Source organism: Cricetulus griseus, chromosome 4 (genome assembly GCF_003668045.3).
Source record: "Cricetulus griseus strain 17A/GY chromosome 4, alternate assembly CriGri-PICRH-1.0, whole genome shotgun sequence".
NCBI lineage: Eukaryota > Metazoa > Chordata > Mammalia > Rodentia > Cricetidae > Cricetulus > Cricetulus griseus.
In genome coordinates, this window is record NC_048597.1 from 149,649,086 (window position 1) to 149,672,906 (window position 23,821).

Sequence of the window (23,821 nt, forward strand, 5' to 3'; positions counted from 1 at the left end):
TGTGTGTGTGTGTGTGTGTGTGTGTGTGTGCGTGTGTGTAAATGGTATCTCTAGCTGTTATCACCCCCAGAGGTCTGGGGCCATGTCTTTTTACATATTTCATAGTGCTTCTTGCAAATATGAGTTGTTTTTAACACGGATATTTTGATGATATTATTTGTCAGAGATTTTGGTGACTGTGTTCATTTAGCGCTCAACAAATAATTTCTCAGTCACTGCCACGTGAGGGGCTGGGATAGGATATGTCAGACATTTCTACTTGCCACCCAGCTGACAAATATCTGAGAACACAGAGGGAAAATGGGTGGTTCTAGAGTATTGTCTACAAGGAGGGCTGCAGAAGGGATGCAGAATGCCTCCCTCTATTTGCAAAGCACAAACTGATAAGATCAGAACCTACTTCTTAGAACTCAGAGTACTAAGACAGACCTTTCAGTGACCAAGGAACACATAATTTCTCAGCAAGAGAGCATCGTGGCTTTTATCTTCTCCTGGATGCTTCTCCTACTCCAACTCATTGGCAGCAGCCTTGGAGACAGCCGCCCACATTCCTGGCACAAGTATCTGGCAGAGAGCACAACAGAGCTCCTAAAGAAGGGTGAAAGTTTTGAATTATAGAAATTCAAGGTGAACCACATGCTTCCTTCCATTCAAGGAGATGGCTATTTTGTAGCATTGCAACATTTACAGTACCGTATTACAAAAAATGTACAATATTACAATAAATGTAATATTTTGTAATATTTACATTTCCTTAACTGACTGACTGCCAGGGGAGTAACTTTTTTTCCTCTTTGTGGTTCAATCAAAATCTTTTAAAATGTCTGTTTAGGCGTAGAGAAATGATTGAGAGGGTAAAGTGCTTGCTATACAAATAAAGGGACCTGAGTTGAGAGCTCAGAACCTCTGTAAAAGCTGGTCAGGATAGGGCCTGTCTAAAATCCCTGTGTGTAATCCCTGTGCTCCCACTATCAGATGGCAGGTAGAGACCAATCTCAGGAAGATTTCCAGCTAGCTAGCCTGGCACATGGAGCAGCAAACAATGAAAGAGATCCTGCCTCACTGGAATGTGAGGATGGATATTCAAAGTTGCCCTCTGACCTTCACATGCATGTGGTAACATGCAGGCACCTGCACACATGAACACACACACACACACACACACACACACACACACACACACACACACAATAAATATGTATTTCATTGGCATTCTGTAATATCCTGTATTTATGCAATACTCTGGCTGTCTCAGAACATGCAGCAATGTGATGATTAGTTCTGGAGGGTTGATATTACTTCAGACACAGCAAGTCTCTGTGTGGGAAACATTCAGCATGCTCTCCATGATCTTAAAATAAGCAATTAACTTATTCCAACTATATTCACACTGCTGTGTTACAGAACATTACACATTACTTTTATCCAACTGCATCCTTATACCCATTAAGGAGATGATTATTTATACATTGTGAAATGACTACTACAGTAAGCAATTAAGAGACATGTTATCTCATGTAATTTTTCTGTGTATTGTAAGAACACCCAAACTCTTACTTCAAGTAGACTTTTCATTATACAATATACAGTTATTCATTGTAGTCTTTGTGATGTCCATTTTTTCCTTATATTTGTTCATTTTATATCACTGCAAGTTTGTACCCTTTGACCTATGCATCCCTGTTGCAGGCCTCTCCCACCTCCAGTGACACTGCTCTGTTCCATTCTGTTTCCACACAGTTAATTTCTCCTTATATTCCCCATACAAGCGAGGCCTGAAGCAAGGTATGATGACTGGGTTAAATGGCACATTGACTAGAAGGCATAGGAGTAGAGAATGGAGAATATGATATTCTGGTGAATCAGTATTCACAAAGCTTTGTGTGATTGTGAGAAACTAGAAGGCTACATGCCATTGTTAATTTTATTCATTTATTTTTATTCTAGGGTTTCTCTGTGTATCCTTGGCTATCCTGGCACTCATTCTGTAGCTGAGACTGACCTTGAACTCAGAGATCATCCTGCCTCTGCCTCCAGAGTGCTGGGATTAAAGGCATGTGCCACCACTGCCCAGGCATGTGTGTGATTTTGTGTGTGCATGTTGTGTGCACATATGCATAAAAGTATGGAGGCCAGAGGCTAATTCTGTGGAGCTGCTTTTCCTTTTCCACTGTTAAGTTGGTTCTGGGGATTGAACTCAGGCCTTAAGGCTTGCCTGGCAGATATTTTTTTCCAGCTTAGTCATGTTGCCTGCCTAGAAAGCCTCAGGCACAATTAGATTGAATACTGCTCACAAGAGGCCTGAGTAGGTCCTAAGCCCTTATCTTTGGCTAACCTTCAGACAGCATTATTTATAGCAGCTTAAAAATGGAAACAACTCACATGACCATAAACTAATAAATGGACAAATAAGATGTAGTATATTCACCCAACTGGACATGATTCAGCTATGAAAAGGAACAAAATCAACCATGGTGAGGCATGCCTGTAATCTCAGCACTTGGCTCAGGAGTTCAAGGCCAACCTATTACATGGCTAGTTCTAGGCCAGCCTGGTCTATATGACACCCCATTAAAAGAAAAAAATAAAAGAAAGAAATCATTATGCTAAGTCAGAGAAGCCAGCATAAAGGCCACAGAGGCTCCAAGTTCATTTAGATGAGATATCCACAATAGTTTCAGGCCACTGGTGTTCATGGGCTGACAGTAATAGGGAGTAGGGAATGTCTGTGTCATAGGCACAGAGTTTTGGGGGCGTGGGGCAGGGATGGTGTAATGTTTTGTAAATAGTGTTTACCAAGATGTACTAAAAGCCTATGGATGAAAACTCTAAAATGCTTAAAATGGTGAATTTTATGTTATTGACTTTTATTGCAATAAGAATAAAAATAATTGAAAAATAACACTAGCTTGTGTTCTAATAAAATTGAAACACATTTGAAATGAAGTCTCCATGGCAACAGTCTCTGTGGCGACATCAACTCAGGAGCTTTCCCTAGTGTTGCTTCATCCAGCATAGAATTCTCGAAGGTTATTAGAGAAAAGTCAACTTTTAATGAATCCCAGAGGGTTTTCTCAACTCTTGAGGAGAATTAGCCTTGTGGGGCTTATTTGAACTTTGTCATAATGAATTGTTTTTCTCTAGGTGTAACTTCTGTGCAGTGGAGTAGAGAACAGGGATTAAGATTTATTAATGACTCTGAAAAAAACGTAGTCACATTCTAAGTGAAACAACCCACTGGAGAGATGGCTCAGCAGTTAAGAACACTTGATGCTCTTGCAGAGGATCAAGGTTGGGTCCCCAACACCCACATGGTGGCTCACAATTGGCTATCACTCTGGTTCCAGGGGATCCAATGCCATTTTCTGGTCTCCACAGGCACAGTATTGGTGAACAGACATAAATGCAGGCAAATCACCCATTTTTTCCTCCAGTCCCTCTCTGACTACCTTAAAAAAAGAAAACACAAACAAACCCTGTAAATAAGGCAGCTACTGTGGAGGCACGGAGCACAGACAGAGTGTCTGTGTAGTTCCAAGTATAAACAAGCCTCTGTGGAGAGAAATAAGCCTTGGCTTTTGTGTTGTGACTCCCATTTCTTCTCTAAGGGGAGAAGTGACAACTTTTAACTGTCCCCAAGCTCAAGTCCATTTGCTGACTGGATTTTAAATTTCTTCAAGGAGATAGTAATTGATTTGTCTAAAATGTCAGTTTTTAACTGGTTTGTCCAAAGAGATGATTCTTGCTCAGTAGTCATTGTTGGTCCTTGCTTTGTAGTACTGGGCTGCCTTTGAACTCATAGAAATCCCCCTGCCTCAGCCTCCCACTATGTGTACCACTCTGTGAGGTTTTTGTTATTTTTTACCATAAATATATTAATAAAATAAGTTCCCCATTCAAAAGGGGCAGTGATTTGTCTAAATAGTCACATTCTGACAGTACTATACTTGAAGGAATGGATTTTATTGCTCCTGAGGTCTGATGAATGGATTTGTTTATTTCTACTTTTTCATTAGAATGCATTGTGTGACATTTGCATGACATGCTTTGTCATGGACACCTGCCATTCCTCTCTCTTGTTCTTTTTCCTCTTCCAAAACAGTTACCCCTCCTCTCCTTTAAACTAGATTCTGCACGTGAGAGAAAGCATGCGTCACTTGTTTTTCTGAATCTGCTTTAGTTTGCTTTATATGATGATTTTCAGATCCCTCCATTTTCCTGGAAGTGACGTAAACTTTTGTTTTTATTTTTTTTTTAAATTTTATTAATTCAAATTAGGAACAAGCTTGCTTCACATGTCAATCCCTTCTCCCTCTCCCTCCCCTCCCCCCAACATCCCACCTGCCCCTAGCCATCCCCCCTCCACTCCCCAGGCAGGGTAAGGCCCTCAAAAGGGGCTCCCCAAAGTCTACCACATCATCCTGGGCCAGGCCTAGACCCTTCCCCATGTGTCCAGGTCAAGAGAGCATCCCTTCCCAAGGGATGGTCTCTCAAAATCCCTTCTTTTTTTTTTAAGACCTTACATATTTAATACAGTGCATTACCCCTGTACAAATGGAAAAAAATTAAGCTCAACATTTCTAGACCAATATGGCTGTTAGTTTTTGTACAATGCCAACTCAACATGGTAAACTGGGATATTTTTTTCCAAAGTTGACAGCACAGCTAAAGTTTCCAAAAATTCAAATTATATATATATATATATATATATATATATTTATATATATATATACATATATTTTATATAAAAAGACCAATAATGGCAGTATATTATGCATCAATAGCAGCAACAGCTTTTCCAGGTTCTGCAGTCATTTGAACAAAATTGTAGAGACATCCAGCACTCTCCGTTTAAAAAAAAAAGTAAAAAACAAAATCCCAGAAAAACAGCACAGTTCTGTTACTCTTGTGGTACCTGGAACCATTTTTTTTTAAAATTAGCTTCTCAATCATCATCTGGAAGGAAACCATTCTGAGCAACATCATTAAAAACAGCTCTGATAAAGCATGGTCACTACTATGTATCATAAAGCAGGTCCACATATGAGTGAGTACATATCATGTTTGTCTTTTTGTGATTGGGTTACCTCGCTCAGAATGGTTTCTTCGAGTTCCATCCATTTAAAAGTGACATAAACTTTGTGCTTCTTTTAAAAAAATTATTTATTTTTATTTTCTGTGCATAAGCGTTTTGCTTACATGTGTGTATGTGCACCATATGGGTACCTGGGACCTAAGAGGTCAGAAGAGTGTGTTGAAAAACCTGGAACTGGAGTTGCAGATAGTTGTGAGCTGCTAGGTGGGTGCCAGGATTCAAACCAGCTCCTCTGGAAGAGCAGCCAGTGCTCTTGACCATTGAGGCATCGCCCCAGCCTCATTCTTTTGTACTTCTTAGTGGCTCATTGATAGTTTATTGCATACATATACACCAATGAAGGGAATTTAGAGAAGCTGCTGCTGGGAGTCTGAAAAACAAAATTAGGAGTTCCCAGTTACGTTTGCTGCTTGACTCAGGATTTTCAAAGTGTGTAGAGATCTTTTGCCTCTCTGAATGATGTCAGAATCTTCCCCCTTTGAGACCAGTTCTAGCTTGAGTTCTGTCTCATGACACCAAAGTGTATGGTATCTTCAGCAACAGGGCCTCACCATCTAATTATTGTGGCACTAAAGAGCAATAATAGGCTGTATTTTTTTTGGAGTGTCTGGGACCTATCTGGTCAATAACTCATAGGGAAGAGTGTCCTGAACCTAACAGCAGGATTTTCTTTTATTAAAATCCTGCAACTTCTCAGTATCCATGTAGGCTACTTTTATTTCAAGATCACTTAAAAACATGGATCTTGCTGATGCTAGCTTTTAAATCATTCATCTTGCTTATTTCTCTTCATATCTCATATCATAGTATGACTCTCTTGAATATATGCTTGCATTAAACCTCTGGCTTTTCAGTTTAGAAATTGCTATTTTTAGGGTTTTTTTTTTTTGGTACTAAAGGGAACCCCTGAGTGAATTGCATTCCTTTGTTTGAAGTTTAGGTATGCTGCCACCAGGTGGCAGTAGCAGAAGGGGGTCATCCTACTGGGACAGACTGTTCAGGCTGGGCTGCTTAATCCCTTGTTTTTAATGCACATACAGAGTGTATATACACTCATAAATAAATGCACATTTATTTTTTAAAAGATGAATCCTAGCAAGCATTAAAATACAGTTCAATGAAAATTATATTTTAGTGGGAAACTTCAGAAAACAACAAGGGAAAAATTAAAATGACATTATTAAATATTTTTGAATCTGCTTGGAATTGCTGAGTGTGAGAGGATTCATTGAGCGAGAAAGAACAGCTCACTTGTGTCTCCCTGAAAGTAACAGAGTACGTATTCCAGTGTGTGCTTCTACACAGATTTTTGCCCGGTTACGGTATGAGTCCTTCCTCCCATCTATAACCGGCACAGCACTGCTCCTCAGATGCAGTGGCAGAATAAATATATATTTTGCTCTTCAAGGCAGCATCTGTTTAGTAAAACAAACACCTCAGTAGGTGTGAATGGCTCTATAGAATTTAGCTGAAAATGGTGCTTGAAGCAGTGGCTTTGTCACGTGGAGAATGTTGCATCCCTTCCCAATTGCCTCACGCACAGATGTTATACAGTGTCCTAAAAAGGCCTCCATAGAGATTCCCACTTGGCGCCAACCCTGCACCATATTCCTCATTGGGAAGGGAAATAGGAGGCATTTTCTCCCATCAGTTTCTGTGTGGAAGTGAAAGTGAAGTACTGTGGCCTCCGGTGTGGACAGAAAGGCCACATTCTCTTACCTTCTGCAGGAACATCAGGAGAGATAGAAATCTCTGGATTTCTACATAGGCCATTGAATATCTGTAAACCAGCTTTGGCTGCTGGTTGTCTGGTTGCTCTCGAAATGGGACCCATTCTGTGTATTTTCACCCAAATTGCAGGTGACACCCCAGGGACAGATCAGAAGGGATGTCTGAGTTAAAGGGGAGATCATTTAAAGATGTTCATTAAGGTTCTTAATTACTTCCTGTAGTAATTGTAGAGTCTAACGATTCTTAAATCTCAGATGTAGCATAGTCTGGACTCATTTACTGAGCATGAGGCAGGAAGGGAACAGGCTGCAGGCAGATGATTGCCAGCTGTGAATCAGCCCAAAGCAGTCGTGGGCACTGGAGTGCCTGCTGTTCCGTGGCCTCAAGGGGTGACAAATGTGTGAATGCTTTCTTTCTGATCTTCTGTGGAATCTCAGAGGGAACAGTGACTCTGACTACTGATGCTGAAAGACAGCAAGGGCAAGTATTTGCTTTTTGTCACTGGAACAAATAGCTAACTATGAAGAAAAGGTTTATCCTGGCCACAGTTATGGCTTTTCAGGCCATGGCCTTTGGTCTTGCTACTTTGGGCCTGTGGAGAGGCAGCACACCACTGCTGGAGTGAATGGTGGAACAAAAGTGCTTGTCTCACAGCCAGGGGGAGAAGACAGAAGAAGGAAGAGCCCAGGGTCTCCCATTTCTTCAGGGACTCAAAGGCCTTCTAGTAGGGCCAACCTCTTAGATCTTTCTCTGTGTCACAAAGGCACCTTCCTGGTGACCAAGCCTGCCTGTACAGAGGCCTTTGGAGGAATTTAGCCCTTTCACTATTTCAGCTTTTCAATGAGTTGGCCATTAAGTTACCCACCTTTTTCTAAATACAATGGAATTTTCTGTGGCTTCATAGAAATTTATGCTATTTCCTCTACCCCGAAATCTCTCATTCATCTTCTCCTGGTCACTTAGGATTCTACTGATTATTTAGGAATTATAGTACAAGTGTCATCTTAACTTATGATGGTGCTCTATTATAATAAACACATTATAAATTGAAAACATTAGTAGCAAAACATGTTTAGTCTATGTAATCTACTAAATAAACTAGCTTAGCTCAGCCTACTTTACACTCAGAACACTTACCATATTCTACAGTTGGGCAATGTTGTCTACTGTTTGTTATTTGAAAATGTTCCCTGGAGGGTCATATGACAGAGCTAAGGTCATCATCATGATTTATGCATTTAACACAGGTTTAGTTAGTATTTGCATTTTTCCCATTCATTTATTTAGCTCATAAATAAAGTCATGCACAATTATGGTACATAATACAGTATGTTCACAATGGCATGGCTAAATTAAACCAATTAACATGTTATATCACACATATTCATCATTTTTGTTTTGAGAACACTTAAAGTATACTATCTCACAACTTTTAAAATATAGCATATTGTTATCAACCATATTTATCATGCTCTCAGTAGACCTCAAGACATCACAGAGTCCATGCCTCTTGTCCAACTGCAGTTTTATATCCTTAAACCAATCATTTCCCCATTGTTAAAAGACCCACATTGAAGCCTAACAGCCACAATTCTGCTCTCTGCTCCCATAAGTTCATCATTTCTAGGTTACACATAAAATTGAAATTGTGTGACATTTGTCTTCCAGTGTGTCACTTATTTTTTTAAATGTTCTGCAAGCATATAACTTTACTACTTACTAAAGATGAAATCAAATTTGCATGCGCAGGTGAGCACTCACTGAAACACCTTGGATTCATCACATATTTGAATTTCAATTAGCATATATATATGTATATATATATCAATAATGGCAATATGTTATTCATCAATAGCAGCAACAGCTTTTCCAGGAGTATTTGCATTTTAACTCATGACTGTTATGGGTTAAAGGTCAGTTTCTCATATGACACCCACATGCACACATGTACATGACATATATATGCACATTAATATTTTATATACCTTTCTTAGGAAAGGCTTTTGTTGGACCCCATAACATCACCCAAAGCAGCTTTAGCTTCTTTGTGAAAGCCTTGAGTCTTTGCCTGCCATTGCTTTGGACTCTTGATGAACAGTTGCATGCTCTGGCCTTTGCTTCCAGAACAAACATATTTCATTTATATTAGATATTCATTCTGGCAAATATTTCTTAGCCACAATTGTCTTCTGAAGGTTCTCTTTAAAAAAACTCAGCACTGCCTGAATAAGCCTTTTGCTTTGTCACCAGCCTTCACGTTGTAAGTTTAATACCTCTGAAACATTGGAACCACCCATAACTCGCTGTGTTTGTACAGAATTATTGGCACACTTTTAGCGAATCAGAAGGACTTTTTACCTAGCTGGGATTGTTAGCAAATCAGGAAGTATGGACTTCTGTATTGGTCTTCCTTCCACACCAAAGGACTCCCTTGTTATCTATAGTGCAGCTGTCTTCTTCATGAAGATAGATTTCATGGATGCTGATGGTCTCTGCAATGTCTTCCCCACCCCCTCCTGCTTCTCTCAGCCTTCTATCTGGGGTGATGTCTCTTAGTCTCAAAGTATGAAATCTGACCCTGGTGAAATCAGCAGGTTTGGATTTTTTTTTGAAAGGTATAGGGTGCTTCACAGAACTGCAGAGAAAGTGAAGAAACCAGATTTGCAAAATGATGAACGTCCAAGGAAGCTAGGCAGCTAGAACCATAGCTAAGGTCACAAGTAAGGCTTAAGGCATGAGGGTGAATGGTCATTGCCCCCCATCCACCTGATATCACTGTACAGCATACTTCATTGCTATTAGTGGTCAGTTTGGTTTTATCAGCTGTAGACTCAAAATTATCCTCGATTCTTTATGCTACTTTCACAGAACATCTCTGAGTGGAAGCATTATTTGGTGGAGGCAGCGATTACAGAGGGTACATGGAGACATTTCCTCAGGCTCTATTACCAGGTGTTAACTAGGCACCAGTTCTCCCGACAGAGAAGCGGGTGGGGGTGTGGAAAATCACACACCATCTCTGCCACACAATCCTTCAGATCTCCGAATTCTGCTTCTGGGGGAGGCTCCTCCTGATCTTCAGAAACCCAGGTCAGGTGCCTCCAGGTCATATTTTCATACAAACCCGAGCTTTTCTTTGGAGCAGTTACCACACATATATTTCACTGCTAGAAATGACTCTATGGTCTCATTATGAAAGGTGTTTGCATGGCATTTTGCAAGTCAGAGTGTATACATTTCAGGTCCTACACACATGAGTGCTACATTTGCTCAGGGATTCTCCAGGGATAAGATTTTTTTCCTTATCCTACTCCACCCAGGGCCAAAGTGGAGGCCAGCCTGTGTTATCACAATCTCTCTGAAATGGAAAGTCTGTTCATTTAATTAATTCAGGGATTACCTTCTTTATCTATTGGCTCATGAGAGTGTTGAGGGAGGTGATATGACCCCTGTCCCTAACTCTATCCTATCTAGGTTCCACAGGGTTTCTCTGTGTTAACAGCCTTAGCTGTCCTGAAACTCACTTTGCAGACCAGCCTGGCTACAAAATCAATTCAAACTCACAGAGATCGGCCTGCCTCTGCCTCCTGAGTGCTGGGATTAAAGGTGTGGACCACCATGCCCAGATGGTGTATATACTTTAAGTTGTACTGCATTAAGATTTTAGTTAAAGAAACTTGAGGAGGGGAGTATATGAAACTCCACTTTCTGTTCAGTTTTTCTGAAACATAAAACTACTTTAAAACAAGACTAAGGGGCTGGAGAGATGGGTCAGTGGTTAAGAGCACCTGTTGCTCTTGCAGAGGACTCAGGTTTGAGTCCGAGCACCTACATGAAGGTTCACAGCCATCAGTAACTCCAGTTCTAGGGGATCTTATGCCTTCTTCTGAGTTTTGAGGACACCAGGGATGTACACGGAGCACATATATACATTCTTCAGGCAAAACACTCACACACATACAGTAAATAAATCTGGAAACAATTAAAATGATTAAACAGAGTTTTTCTGGTGAATACTCATCTGATTACATAATTTAGATAATGGGACATGGACTTGATATGGGACAGTCCTTATTCTTTTGGCCTAGATGTGTTTGTTGAGACCCCCTATCGGTGCCTATTTCTTAGATCTCTATCTCTCACATGACAACTTTACAAATCTCATTGGATATCCAGGGAGGACGTTGCTTGAGCCTACTCCATGGACGCACTGTGAATCAACACTGATGTTATATTCTAGAATCATACCTTATTGATGGCAGACCAGCTTTTTTTCTCACTGCTCTTTACAGGAACCATTCTTCCAATGCCCTACGTGGAAAGGCTGCATATGCTTCTTAAACTAGGAGGCTGGAGGATTTCCCTGGGGAAACAGACAAACCCAAAATGTTCTGGATCCCTTGGAGTGGTTGTATAGATACTCTTCATCTAAAGCCATGCTTGTCCAAGCATGGGCCCAGCTCAGTAGATGTGCAACTTCTCCAGCACTTGGGAAGCCGCACCAGGAACCCCTCAAGATGAATGACAGCATGGGTTATATAGTAATGCAAGCTCTTAATCTTCAATCTTTTGGTCTAGTAAATTAACAGCAGTGGAATCAGCTCCTTGATCTCATGAGCTTCATTCTGATTCTGGCTAAGGTTTGAAAATGGTTCATCAGAGCCATGGAGATGGCTCATTGGCTAAAACTGCTTGCTACCTAAGTTGACACCAAGAGTCTGATCCCTGGAACCCACATGGGTGAAGGAGAGAATCAACTCTTACAAGTTGTCCTCTGACCTTAGCACATCCATGTGTCCTTCCCCCAACAACTAAACTGCCATAAATAAAGAAAATCATTGATGTGTTTACAAATTGATCACTTGTCTTGATTATATTGGACTTATAGGTCCTAAAAACATAGGGTTCAATGTCCTTCAGCCATTTTAAATTAAATAAAAATAAAAATTGAATACTTAGAATGACACAATAGTCACACGTTTATTGAAGCTACTGCACTTTGTGTCTAGCTTTTTTTTTGATTAGAAAATTTTAGAGCTGTTTCTAGCCATTTACTGCTATACATACTTACATGCTTTGTCTGGTTATATCATTGGCCCAAAGTAATAAAATTTGGTCAATTTCTAAATCCTTTTGGAGCTATCTTACTACAGATCTCTGGTGAAGAGAAATAAAAGAAGTGTAGACTCTCCTACTGCATTGCAGAGTGGCCACATTGTACTGGAGGACTCCTTAGGCTGGAAAAACAGGGCAAGTGAGCTATAAACCTTGACAGCTGACAGGAGGAGGGAGATGGAGGACACAGACACACAGACACACAGACACACAGACACACACACACACACACACACACAGAGAGAGAGAGAGACAGAGAGACACACACACAGAGAGAGAGGAGAGGAGGGAGGGAGAGAGAGAGAGAGAGAGAGAGAGGAGGGAGGGAGAGAGAGAGAGAGAGAGAGGGAGAGACCTATGCTTTTAGCAAAGGAGATTGACAAACAACCACATGGCAAAGGATAGGAGGGCTTCAGAGAAAGAGTGGAAAAGCCCAGAGTACCAGGGAAAGTCCTGAATGTCCCCCAGGAGCTCTGTGCTCAGCTCTGTGCCCCACAAATGGGGCACAAGGAAAGAGAGGAGAGATCATGTAATTAGCATTGCACTTGTTTAGATGTACTATGTCTCTCATTCCATTTTGTTATTCAGAATGAGGATAGAGCCCCTGTGGCTCTGCCCGGCTTGTTAAACCCAGTTTCCTTCTGTTTTTGAGTGAAACCGTTAGCTCTGAATTGTGACTCCCATTTTAAAGCTGCTGTGCATTTAATGGTAATGCCCATCCTTCTCATCACTCTGTTTTGGACTTTTTCAAACAGGTTTTGACAATATAGGATTGGTGAAATGAACGACAGGTTTCAGAAGTAGAAGGGACACAGAGGTCACAGAAGACAATCTACAGTCCAGACAGATAGCAGCATTGGTTTTCCATTATGTGACTTTAGAGAGTGTAGACTATTCTAAGAGTAACCACTTTCACCAATGTCTCCCAAATGCAGAGCCTACTGAAGGATCAGAGTGTAAGCAGTTAATTGGAATGTTCAGGAAAAACAGCAATAGTGTTTGGAATATCAATGGTAGCTGAAACTTATTCCAAAGAAGAGACACCCACACCCACACCCCCCCACAGACACCCACACCCACAAACCCACACATACACCCCCACACCCACACCTACACACCCACCCACAAACCCACATACCCACCCACACCCACACACCCCCACACCCACATACACACCCACTCAACACACCCACCCACACACCCACACCCACCCACACCCACAAACCCACACACTCACATCCACACCTACACACCAACACACCCACAAACCCACACCCACACACCCACACACTCATAATCCCCCCACCCCCCAACACCCCCCACCCACACACCCACACACCCACACACCCACACATTGATGAGTTAGTCTAGCAGGTGGAAATTTTATTTATGTTTTTCTTCAATTTTTATTAGCATTTATTAATTGTACAAAATAGTGGGTTTCATTGTGACATTTCATAATGTGTATAATGTTCTTTAGTCATCTTCAGTCCCCTGTTATCATATCCTGATCCTCATATCATATCCAATGTTTCACTTCCTGTCTCCAAGAAGCCTTCCTTCTACTTTCTTGTATTATCTCTTTTTCTTTCTGATTATTATTGTTATGCACACACACATATAAATATATAAATACAACAGATGAATCCATTTAGAGTATATGTGTTTTTAGGGCTGACCACTTGGTATTGCAAAACCAATTAAAGGGCTTGTCCCTGGGGAACACTGACTATCTCTCAGCAGTAATAAATTTACTTTAAGGGTGGGGTCTTGTGATATTTCCATAATCCATGTTGCCATGTCAAATGGTATCTTCTCAAACCATTCTTTTGTATTTCAGAGCATTGTTGGTCCACAGGTACACCACTGATCATTTTCCTGTGTCCATATAGTTGTTTTTTTCAGAATGTCTCATAGTTGGAGTTGTGTTCTCTAGTCCTTTAAAATTGGCTTTTTTTCCAGTTAGTAATGTACATGTGAGCCCTTTACACTGTACACAGTAATGTACAAATAAGCCCTGCAGTTTATTTTTCTTAACACTGAGTATCTCACTGGATGTACAGGTACCCATTCATTTAGCTTTGTATTCATGTTCATTTGGGAAAGTTGCTTGCATATCTTGATCTTTATCAGATATATTATTCACGATATTCTCTTCCAGTATCTGACTTATATTTCTAGTCTCCATTAATCAAGGCATTATTTTTATTATTTGAGACAGATATCACCATGTGGCCTAAGCTGGCATTGAACTCCAGGGCTTATGTGATCTATCCCCTGCTTCCTTTATAACTGAGACTATGTATGTTTTGCATAGTCCCATATTGCATATGTTTCTTTACTGCATATAATTTTTTTTTGTTTGTTTTTTGAGACAGGATTTCTCTGTGTAGCTTTGGAGCCTATCCTGGCACTTGCTCTTGAGACCAGGCTGGCCTCGAACTCACAGAGATCTGCCTGCCTCTGCCTCCCGAGGGTTGGGATTAAAGACGTGCGCTACCAACGCCCAGCACTGCATATAATCTTAATATACATAATGGTATTATGTTTTATTTTTCATCATCTTTATTTTCTCACTGTGTAGGATATCTCTAAGCTATATCGCCTGTGACTATTCCTAACTATTGCAAAGTCTCCACAACAAATGATCTGCTACCTTCCTCTGAGATGGACTCCTATTTTGCCCATTTCTCATCACCAAAAATAGCTGCATAAAGTGTTTTTGCACATGTCATTCTGTGCACATATGAGGCAATATATCTGGGGCAGAATTGATGGATCCTGTCCACACTGGGCCTTATGTTTTCTAGACCAGCCACAGTGCACAAGTGTTCTTCCTAGCTAACATGCATCAGTCTCTAGCTTTTAGACTTTTGCCCGTCTCACAGGTGTAAGAAGATATATCACTGCTTTAGTTTGCATTTCTGGGTTTGGTGATCTGAGAACCTCTTCATGTGCTGGGTGGCACCATAGGCTTCCTGTGTAAAGTGGGTTCTCTGTGTGTTGCCTATTTATTCTGATCCTGATTGAGATTTCTGCAGTTTATTATGCACTGGGGTTTGGATATTAAAATGTTATCCCATATACTCTGTTTTTCTCAGATTAGGCTAAATTACTATAAAATCTATCACTGTTGTCCTTTGCTGCATAAATTCTGTAACTTTTTTATAATTAAAAGTAATCATTATTTTTTATTTATGGTTTCTCACCTTACAATGAACATTTTCCTTTATATTTTATTCTAATTAGAGTCAAATTACAGTGACAGAAGGCACATTTCTCAGATGAAAGAGAAGAAAAAAATGAGAAGAGCCAAGAGGAAATTACTGTATTAATATCTCTTACTTCTTTCTAGGCATATTAGAAAGCTAAAAGCTACACTTCTATGATTATCTTGAACCTAGTTGCAAGAAATAATTGGTTTCAATTAATTAAAAATATTTGTGTGATATCTGGAGGGTGAGAGTACAAATGTAATCACAATGACCCAGGTGTTTGAAAAAGATAGGTTTGGAATGAATCTAAAAATTTGCACATGTAACACATTTTTAGTTGACATAAAACCTAGGATTCTGTCATTTATTTTTGTCTCCCTGGAAACACCAAGAGCTCCCTGATTTCAGGATCTTAGCCATTGGAGAATTATTTGAGGGTTCCTCACTAGTCGCCCTAAACCAATGAGCATCTGTAGGATGGTTGATATTGACTATCAACTTGACAGGGTCTGAAGTCACCTGGGAGATTAGCCTCTGGGCCGATCTGGGAGGGAGTTTCTGTGTTAGTTGGAATGACCCACTTTATTATTATTTTTTTTTGTTTAGCGAATACTTTATTAGTTTTTGTAATCAAACCCACATAGATAAGACCTTACATATTTAATATAGTGCATTACCCCTGTACAAATGGAAAAAAAAATTAAGTTCAACATTTCTAGACCAATATGGCTGTTAATTTCTGTACTATGCCAACTCAACACGGTAAATTGGGATACTTTTTTCCAAAGTTGGCAGCACAGCTTAAGTTTTCAAAAATTCAAATTATGTATGTATATACATTTATATTTATATAAAAAGACCAATAATAGCAATATGTTATGCATCAATAGCAGCAACAGCTTTTCCAGGTTCTGCAGTCATTTGAATAAAATTGTAGAGACATCCAGCACACTCCATTTAAAACAAACAAACAAACAAATATAAAAAATAAAATCCCAGAAAACAGCACAGTTCTGTTATTCTTGTGGTACCTGGCACCATTTATTTTTTTTAAAAATTAGCTTCTCAATCATCATCTGGAAGGAAACCATTCTGAGTAACATCATTAAAAACAGCTCCGATAACGCACGGGGAATGACCCACTTTAAATGTGAGCAGTACCATTCTCACGTTTGCATTCACGTCCTTTAAGAAAACATAGATTCCACATCCGAATAAAACTTGTGATATTGTCCTTTTGAAATCGGCTTTTTTTTTCCGTGACGATTCCTAGTTTGTCTATTTTGTCTGAAAGTGGTATAATTTCAGTTTTCTTAATGGCTGAATAATATTTCAGAGTGTCTACAGGTCAAATTTTCCTTATCTATTTGTTAATGGACATTGCAATGGTTAATTGACTGAATTTGGAATCAACTAGGGGACACACACCTAAGTGTACCTCTGAAGGATTCAAGAGAGGTCGATGAGGGAGGGCCCACCATGAATGTTGTTGTAGTTCCACGGACTGGATTCTTAGGCTGAATAAAAAGAGGAAAGTGAGGCAGCAAGCTCAGCACCAGCAGTCATCCTCTACTTCTTCCTGAGTGCGATGATGATGATTGTGTGGGGATGCCCATACATGAGTGCAGTGCCTGAAGAGGTCAGAAGAGGGTGCTAGATCCCCTGGAACTGCAGTTGTAAGCAGCTGAGAGCCACCCAATAAGGGTGCTGAGTACTGAACTCAGGTCCTTTGCAAGAACAGTACACACTCTTGACTGCTGGGCCATCTCTGCAGCCCCTCTGGACTGTTTGAGCTGGTGTGCTTACTTTCTAATACTTTTCTGACTGTCTGGTATGAAGGATGTTCTGGTTCATCTCATGCTTTTCACTTCAGACCAGGAGCCAACCACTTCTTTAGAAATTTGCTTTCTTTAGTACAGAAGTACAGAAACACAAAGTAGATTCCAAGCTAGATTATTGCTTCTGGAGTCATCATTGTTTTCAGATCTTTTCTGACAGAACTGGGAAATTTAGGACTACATCACTGCTTTCTTTCCATAAAAATGTCCAATAACTTTACTGTGATATATTTTGCTATTCAGTTTGGCATGATTTTCTTATGTGATGTATGATTTTTCTTGCTTTTTTTTTGTTTTTTCTTCCTTTTCCTTCTCCTCTCACCATTATTAGAATGTGTGTGTGTGTGTGTGTGTGTGTGTGTTGTTGTTGTTGTTTTCATTTGGATTTCTTCACTGAGGCTCTTATTTTAATTTGTTCTCCTTTTCTCAGTTTCTATATTTACTGTTTTCCCATAAAAACTCTTCATTTCATTCTTAGCTTTTCTTTTTTATATACATATATACATGTATTTTCATATATAGATTTATATAAATAAAGAAAAACAGGCTATCAATTTGAGAGTGGGAACATGGCAGGGGTTGGATGCAGGGTGCTTGGAAGGAGCTGGAAGAAGGATGGAAAGGAGGAACATGATATAATTCTAATTCAAATAAAATATCAAAAATACTGAAGTGTATTTTAGCGATTATTTTAATTATCAATGACATTAATTTTTAAAATACATTTCTTCATTGTTTCAAGTCAAAAGGATTTGTTCTTTATCTTACATTTTCCATACATACTCACTTCAGGAATTGGGAATAAAACATGAGTGTTTAAATGAGAAAGGTACCTCATAGACTAAGATATCTAAATGCTTGGTGCCTAGTTGTTGGTGTTCTTTGGGGAGGATCTTGGAGGAGGGTGTCTCTGTTTATCTGACAGGTGTGGTCTGTACCTGAGCCGCTGAAGTCTGCTCCTCAGACTCATGTGGTCTGCACTGAGCAGTGAAATTCTGTCAGAGTTGGAGGCAGGCCCCAGCAGTGATGCTAGAGATGAGATGGGACTGGGAGGACTATGGAATGAGTCCCAGGAAACAGAATCAGGGAAGTGGTGCAGCTGGGCTGGCAAGCAGGTCACTCACCTGTTCTTCAGATTGGTGTGGACTGCACCTGAGCTTATGAAGTCTGCTGGAGTTGGGGGGAAGTGCTGGCTGTGGGGAGGATGATGAGTTGGGGGGGCTGAGATTGCAGAAAAGGATCTTGGGGGAACAGGACCCAGGGAGTGGGGCAGTCCCAGCTGGCTGGAGGGTCACTCACCTACTCCTCTGACTCCGTTTGTTTTTAGTTTTATTTTGTCCCCCTTTCACTCCTTTTCTCTTTCCACTTCTTCTAACATTTTGTTTATTTTCAGTTATTTCTTGCTCAGTCTTTGTGGCTAAAATTAATTTGCTCATAGTCACTTAAAAAAAAAGCATTTTATTGATTGTGAATTTGCACCCCAATTCCACTTACGTCCCTGTCTCTCCATATCTGCCCTGGGCTCTTGCAACCCCTCCCAAGAAAATAGAAAGTAAAAATAATGAAAAATAAAAATGAAAAAAATCTCATCATGGAAGCTGTGGTGTGTTACGGTATGTCAACCAGTAGACACTTTTGCCTGAACAGGTTTGCTTGCGAATGTTCATTGCACCGAGCCATGTCTGGTTCAAGGCCTCTGGCTTCTGATACACTATCAATACTGGATCCTCACCAGGACTCCTCTCAGATATCCTGTTGTTGCCCTGTTTCATGGAAATACCACAGCTTTGGTTCTGCAGGACTAGCCCCTTCACATGCTCCTACAGTTCTTAGATGGGGTAGATGTTGAGGTAGGCCAACTCAAAGCCCTGGATCTAGACCCGGCTGGTAGTTGAGTTGGTCAGCCCATCTGTTCTTCTGTGCCCACGACACCAGGGTCAGCTCTCCTGCCTACAGCAGCTAGCAAGAGGCAAGACTGATTGGCTTTCTTGAGTTCATGCCTTTGGGGCCAGCTCTTCCACACCCATACCACCAGAACCAGCTCTCCAGCACTGCCTTGGTGAGGGGCAGGGCCAGCTCACTTGAGTGGCAAATCTGGCAAGGGGTGGGGCCAGCTTTCCTGAGCTCATGTCACCAAGGTCTGCTCTACTGTGCTGCCCATGTGAGGTGCAAGGCCACTCTCTGGAGTGCCTTAGTGTAGCTGGTGAGGGGGCAGGGCCAGCTCTATGCAGCCTTCAGATATAAACATGCTCATAGTCTTTAATCATTTCCTGAATTCTATTGTTTGCTTTGTAATTTTTCTGATGCAAGGTTTTCTGTCCCTTCCTGAGTTTTGAGAGTTTCATAGTATGTTTTAGATCATTTTGAAAGAAATGTATGAGAGTCATTTATGCATATTCGCATGTCTTGCTTTATGTTTCCTGTAGGGGACTATTCTGCTTTCCTATAAGTGTTTTAAATGAAATTTCATCTTGATTATTTTTTGTTGTTAACTGCTATATGAAAATACTGTCTTTTGATCATACCTATAGAAATCCCTGGTGTAATTTCTGTGAAGTGTTGACGATGCATCTTTCCCCTATTGTTGCCACTGTGCTGTTTGGATTTTTATGCCTACCGGTGGATTCTTACAGCTACAGAGACTTCACAATGCTAACACTGCTGTGGTCCTTGCAGTTCTTGCCATGATCCCATTACTTTCGCCACCATTAGCTCATGCAAACCTCCTTTAGGGGTAGCTGCTCACATACACTCAGCCTGTGGAATTTGGCATGGGATAATGGTTAGGAAGTTTGTGTTTTTCAGCTTGTAATGTTGATGTTTAAGTTACAATAAAAACAATAACTGTTAAATAAAGGGTTCAGGAAGGAGGAAATGAATCCCAAATGCAAGAAAAATGACCTTGTGAATTTCTATTGCTGAGAAGAGACACCATGATTATGAAAACTTTTTTCTTTTTGCTTAAACACCAGTTTTTTAAAAATTTTTTACCTATGAAATTTTTTCATCCATTTTTAAAATTGAATTAGAAACAAGATAGTTTTACATGCAAATCCCATTTCCCTCTTCCTCCTCTACTCCCTTGTCCCCCAACTAACATCCTACCTATCCCATACCCTTTCGGCTCCCCGGGGGTGAGGCCTTCCATAGGGGGGTCTTTAGAGTCTGTAATATCCTTTGGGATAGGGCCTAGGCCCACCCTCATGTGTCTAGGCTCAGGGAGTATCCCTCTATGTGGGATGGGATCCCAAAGTCCATTCCTATGCTAGGGATAAGTACTGATCTACTTCAAGGGGCCCCATAAATTTCTGAGGTCTCCTCACTGATACCTGTGTTCATAGGGTCCAGATCAGTTCCATGCTGGTTTCCCAGCTATCAGTCTGGGGACCAAGAGCTCCCCATTGTTCAGGTCATCTGTTTCTGTGGGTTTCACCAGCCTGGTCTGGACCCCTTTGCTTATCAATCCTTTTTCTCTGCAACTGGATTCCAGTTCAGTTCAGTGTTTAGCTGTGGGTATCTGCTTCTACTTCCACCAGGTGCTGGATGAAGGCTCTAGGATGGCATATAAGTTAGTAATCAATCTCATTATCAGGAGAGGACATTTAAGGTAGCCTCTCCTCTGTTGCTTAGATTGATAGTTGGTGTCATCTTTGTAGACATTTCCCTAGTGCCTGATTTATCTTTAAACCTATAATGGTTCCCTCTATTATGGTATCTCTTACCCTGTTCTCCTTTATTCTTCCCTGACTCAACCTTCCTGCTACCTTGTGTCCTCCTCATCCCTCCTCTTCTCCCCTTCTCATTATCCTAGCTCCCTCTCCCCTTCTCCATGCCCCTAATTTGCTCAGGAGATCTTGTCCCTTTCTCCTTCCCCAGGGCACCATGTATGTCTCTCTTAGAGTCCTCTTTGTTTCCTAGCCTCTCTTGTGGTGTGGAAAAATGGCAGCCCATATATTGGGAAAAGATATTCACCAACCCCACATCTGACAGAGGGCTGATCTCCAAAATTTACAAAGAGATCAAGAAGCTAGTCTCCAAAACACCAAATAATCCAATTAAAAAGTGGGTACAGAACTAAATAGGCAATTCTCAAAAGAGGAATCTAAAATGGCTGAAAGACACATAAGAAAGTGTTCAACATCCTTAGCCATCAGGGAAATGCAAATCAAAACAACTCTGAGATACCATCTTACTTCTGCCAGAATGGCTAAAATCAAAAACACCAATGACAGTTTATGTTGGAGAGGATGTGGAGAAAGGGGAGCACTCCTCCACTGCTGGTGGTAGTGCCAACTCCTACAGCCACTTTGGAATTCTGTATGGTGATTCCTAGGAAAATGGAAATCAGTCTACCACAAGATCCAGCAATCCCACTCTTAGGCATATACCCAAAAGAAGCACATTCATACAACAAGGACATCTGTTCAATGATGTTCCTAGCAGCACTATTTGTAATAGCCAGAACCTGGAAGCAACCTAGATGCCCCTCAACTGAAGAATGGATAGAGAAAATGTGGAACATTTACACCATGGAGTACTACTCAATGGAAAAAACAAAACAAAACAATGGAATCTTGAAATTTGCAGGAAAATGGATGGATCTAGAAGAAACCACTCTGAGTGAGGTAACCCAGTCACAAAAAGACAAACATGGTATGTATTTACTCATATATGGGTTTTAGACATAGCGCAAAGGATTACCAGTTGACAACTCTTATAAAGGAAACTATTTCATCAGGTGGCTCATTTACAGTTCACAGATTCAGCCCTGTAGGTGGAGCTTTTTGTTGTGACTGCCAGTCCACTCTCTCCCACCAGGCAGCTCCCAAATAAATGTTCAGCCAATAGCTTAGGCTTGTTACTAACTAGCTTTTAAAACTTAAATCAACCGTTATCCATGCTCTGCCACATGGAGATACCCTTTTTTTTTTAAACATGGTATAATCATTTTGCTTCTCTCTGCATCTCCTGGTGACTTCCCTGATCCAGCCCTTCTTTTCCCAGTCCCCAAGCTCTGCCTAAGCTTTTGCTTCCAGCTTTTGGCCAGTCAACCCTTTATTAGCCAATGAGAGTAATAAATCCCCACAGTGTACAAAAATATGGTTCTATAACATTTTTGTCTAATGAAAATGTAAGGTTTTTAAACTTTAACATAGTAAAATTACACACAACAAAAATAGTTATCAAGTAAGAATTACAGTTACAATATTCAGTTCATTTGTATTTGGCAAATTTAGAGAAAATACTCTATTATCTATCTTATGTTTGTGAGTCTAAAGTTTTATATCTAACTTACCTTTTATCAAAACTAAAAAAACCCCCAAAAACCCAAACTATAAGTTAAACTCCATCAAAGACTTCAAAAGTGTGAAATGTTGCCTAATGACAGGGACATCTGGATGCCTGGATAGTCATCCTAGGTTCTTCTGTAATGTTGGGCATCTATCTTGGCCTACAAGCCTAGTGTATCTGACAGACTGAGAAGGAGGGAATTCTACCTTGTCTTGGCAAAGTTTGCCAATCACTTTTTTTTTTTTTTGCATTCTGCTGGTTCAGTTTGGACAGTAAACTATCAGCAATTGAGTCAAGGGCCATTTCTTTGCCCAATGGGTAGTTTTTGCCATAATGAAAGCACACTCCATACAGAGTTGCTTCAATGCCCTCATCCTCTTTTGAAGTAAATTGGTGCTATCAGGAGCAGACATGTCTCACTATCATGAAAAGCCTTAGGTTATTAAACCTTTTAAATGCCTTATTCTGTAGGTCTTTGAAGTTACTGAAGACAATCTGTCTAAATATATCTGTTTAACCTTGAAAACATACTTAATATGACTAAAAGTTTGATTATTATAGATGAATAACTGCAAACCCATATTTCTCAATTATACATTACATTTTAAATGAGCTGCATAAGCACAATAACCCAAACAAGAGTAGAAACATACATAGAATAATAAAATAACTTTAAATTTGTATCAGTAAACCAAAATCTACACCAATGTAAAATATTTTGAGATTAATAGTGGAGTTTTGGATTAATGTAGTTTAAATAATCTACCATTTTGTTTCATCATTTCTATATTATAAAACCTTTTTTTCCTTCGGAAAGAGATCTTTCAATTTAACTCTTTTGTTTAGCTTCTTTTATTGTGACCAATAATAATGTGTAATCTCCCCCCCCATATGATGACAAACAACCATAGTTCATCTCTTGGGAATATGGGTTTTGTTTTCTCTAGACTGCCTTCTGTTGTCTGGGGGCACTGGCATAATTGCAGGACCCTGAGAAAATTGAGGATAATGGTTACGTATTGGATAGAGTAGTCTTTGAGGCTGAACCATCTCAGCCAGCATCTTTGAAGCTGTTCTGGGTGCATAACTCTGAGGAAAGTGTAACAGAGGCATTCTGAGATGCTGGAATCCTGGGCCATTTGTTTTTATTGGTGTCTGGTCCCCATGTTCTGAAAATACATAAACTTCTAAAGGTAACACACACACACACACACACACACACACACACACACACACACACATGTTTATATATATTATATATATTTATAACATATAATATATATATGTATAGACTATGCATTGTATGCAAGCCAGCCAAAGATAATTTTTTATTTGAATTAGAAACAAGATTGTTTTACATGTCAATCCAAGTTCCCTCTCCCTCTCCTCCTTCCCTACCACCCTCCCACCCCCAACTAAAACCCTACCTATCACATATCCTTTCTGATCTTGGGGGATGTTAGGCCTTCCATAGGGGGTCATCAGAGTCTATCATATCCTTTGGGATAGGGCCTAGGTCCACCCCTGTGTGTCTT